This window comes from Fopius arisanus, unplaced genomic scaffold, assembly GCF_000806365.1.
Source record: "Fopius arisanus strain USDA-PBARC FA_bdor unplaced genomic scaffold, ASM80636v1 scaffold00008, whole genome shotgun sequence".
Taxonomy (NCBI): Eukaryota; Metazoa; Arthropoda; class Insecta; order Hymenoptera; family Braconidae; genus Fopius; species Fopius arisanus.
The window spans coordinates 1,389,588-1,393,180 of record NW_011887747.1 but is presented as its reverse complement, the minus strand read 5'-3'; positions in this window follow the sequence as shown (position 1 = coordinate 1,393,180).

Genomic DNA, 3,593 nt, shown 5'->3' with positions numbered 1-3,593 from the left:
ATACCTTGATAAAAGCTTCGAATCGCTCAGTTAGATCGCAGTTTCCCGTCCCTACGAGAATAAAATATCGTCTTCCTCACGGAAATAGAGTATTTTCTGACTCATGTGATTATAACTCACATTTCGTCAGAAAATACTTTACGCCCTAGAGGCACAATATATTATTTTTTCACAAAGATTCACTTGTCACGTAGATTTCAACAATCCGAGGCCGTGAGATGTGACGTAAGACGTATATTAAAATTGTATAACGGTTGACAGTTATCGATTGAACCTTTCCCATTTGATTTTTCCAATGGCTGTTTGTCGCGAATTTCTGTGGTTGGAATTTTCACTTGGTGTCCATTTACCCGGCATTGAGAGTGCTCTTTACAACTATTAGCGCTTCCGTACCGCTACTGTTCCCGGATTTTTTTATTTTTCGATGCTCGTTAATGTATACCACTGGGTAGGAAGGAGCTTTTCATGGCAAGTTAAAACGGCTAGTGTATAGAGCTTTCCCTGGAGAGCCCATTGATCACCTTTACGAGAATTTTCATCGTCCGTTCGCCAAAACTACAGGGACACTATACACTAGATTCTCTAGACCTGCATTCCACCAAAAAAAAAGAAGATACAATAGAGTTTATGTGCACCCTTTATTATCACTAGATACGGCACGTGAATTTACGAAGTTTCCGCATGGGCATTTTTTTCACCTCAGTTCGTCCACCTTTCCAACGGTATTTAATTGTTTTTTTATTTAGCTTTCGTTTTTCATTGCGGGGCTCATGGGATGCGTGTAATATTCGTATTCAGCAATTCCTCCAGGACACTGCGCTTAATCGTTCTGCAATTTTTTTCCCTGGTGTTTCGAATTAAAGTTGAATACGTCAATTGAGAACTGTCGACCAGGGTCCACGGAGTTTTTTTTTTCATTTATATTCGTGCACGTGTAGTTTGCGGATAAGTAGATTAATATTTTATTCATTTCTTTTACAGGAATTTTCGGGTGGATCTTCTCGATTTTGAAATTTTAATTAGGAAAGCGGAGGCGAATTTTACGTTTGTGTTTTTTTTCTACGTTTTTTCTAGACATTTCAACAAATCTTGTGAGTAAAATCCGTAATTTCAGGTAAAACCAGACAGTATAACATCCTTCAATAAAATCCATAATAACCTTTGATATCCTGGAAAATATATTCATGTATTTCATTCTCATGTACAAATTCATCGAAGAAAATAGCTAAGAAGAAATAAATACTGAATAATTACCAAAATGTCTAATATTTAATTTTTTATCGACATTCTGTTTAAAGTTATCAACGAGCAAACAGCGCGCTGAACTAGTTATAAAAAAAAAGTATCAGTGTTCAAATTTCAAAATGAATTGGATGACCAATTCCTTAGAAAGTGTACAATATGTTAAATTTTACTGCTACCTATTCTGATACTTTTTCTAACGTAAAATAAATGATTTGGGACAACTTCATAAAAATCTACATTAAATAAGTCCTCGAATGTATCTGCATAATCAGTGTTTGATGCTCGAGGCTCGATTTAATTCATTCGATTTTCAACTGCACCCACAAAGCGGATAATTACCCAAATCTCAACTTTATTCCATTGAGACGATTTCAAAAAGAGCTTGCAAAAAAAAAATGGGAAAATAAAGAGCCGCAGGATTTAAGGGCTAAATCCGTCGGGTAATTCGAGTTCCTCCGAGTGGAATAAGGAAGATGGCGGAGGGTAAAATGAGTTGAATCACGGGGTAACTCTCGCCCTCAAAGAACCAAGCTCGATGATGGAGTTGAATTCATTTGCGCTTACAGACGATTTCCGATTTGACTGCCACTCACCGGTTAGAACAGTCTGCAACGCAGCCTCTCGTTTCCCCTTCAAACCTTAAAAAAATAGAAAAAAACATACAAGGAAGGTTTTCACAGTTGCTCGTTCAAAGGATTCACTTACACCCTCACAGACTTTTACCCCAGGAGGTGAAAATCCACAAGCAGAGAGGATGAGATTGCGTTGAGGCTAATTTACAGTGGAATGGCGGACATAGTGGATGCATTTTGGTGATGGCTGTGCACCCTACAAAGACATGACGCACACAATGTACACGACGTAAATCGTCATTCGATACGACGGCTACGAGGGAGAGGAACCGATGTAATCATGAGAATAAACTCACTCTAAATAATGCGTTTCACGCGGCAACACCATTATGTGGTATACGCGCGTTAGAAGAATTGTCAGTATATCGGTAACGCTGAAAAAAGCCTATCACGCTCGTGGATTAATTAATTTTTATTTTTTTTCCCGCAGATTTTCTCTCGGATATTTATCAGCATTCATGTACCGGTCCATTGTAGGGCGGTGGGAATATTATACGATTTGAAGAGGGGGTGGACTTATGTTGGCAGTGAATTGGTCCAATATTGCGGTTCATTCAAAAAAATAGCTTGTCCAGTAGGATTATATGATAATTTGCTTTTCTCTTTTTTAACCACTGGCCGCTTGTGCCAATCAACAGCATTTTTTAATGTTTCGTTAGCATAAGCCTGTCATCAATAAACTCAACTGTTTGATGTTTAATGTCAACTCCCAAATTGTGAGACTTTAATTGGTGAGTGAAAAAATCTTTACACTACTGACAATCCCAGTGGAAATCTTTTTTACTGGTGGTCCTTGTGCGAATCCCGTAAATCCTGCACAAATAGATGATCATTGAGGTTCACTGGAATCAGAAAGACTTGCAGAGTTGTGGCGAGGTCGGTGACAGATTTAACTTCTGGTCATTCTTCCTCAATCATTGAATTCTCGAAAGATTGCAGAAGCTGCTGTGGGTATCCTAGGAGTCTAAGCTGAAATTAATAGGGTATTCTTCTGAGATCCTCCATTCCTCGGCAACTGGCGAGTATCCGAGTGGAATCGAAATTACCCACTCACCGATTTTTTGTTTTCCTTTGCCTCCGAAACTTGGGATACAAATGCCTTTTCCCTCGTTCCTTCAGCCAACATGAAAATAAAATACTTTCCACCCCTCAAGGTTGTGGCAATGTTGCAGAAACGTTGGATTAGATTTTTGATTACTGAAGACGTAGGTCCGTTTAGATAATTCAAGAGGCAGTCTGAAAATGGCACGTAGCAAACTGGTGAATATATAGAGAGCGTTAGGAATATCGATGCCCCCAGGGAATGACATGTCCCGATCTTCTTTTCGCCGAGGAGATTTATGTCGAGTACGTTGCATCCCAGCGAAATGGTACAACGTACCGAATTTTTGATTATATGTGATTTTTCACAGGTCGAATTTCATCGTGAATACATACAATCTCCTCCACCTGATATTCCTCCATAAATTATTAAATTTTCGCGTATGCTATGACTCCGGAAAAATACTTTTGTACTTCCATCTTGGTAAAACAAGACGTCATAACAATACTCTTACAATTTCCAAGTAATTCAATTGGGCTCGTCCGCAATGGAATTAATGTTGAGAATAATTCATTGGTAAATGATTCGTGTGACCCCATGAAGACATTTCATTAAAAAATAGAAATTTCAATGGAATTGAAGCTCTATAGAGATTTTTCAAAATAGTACCGTGA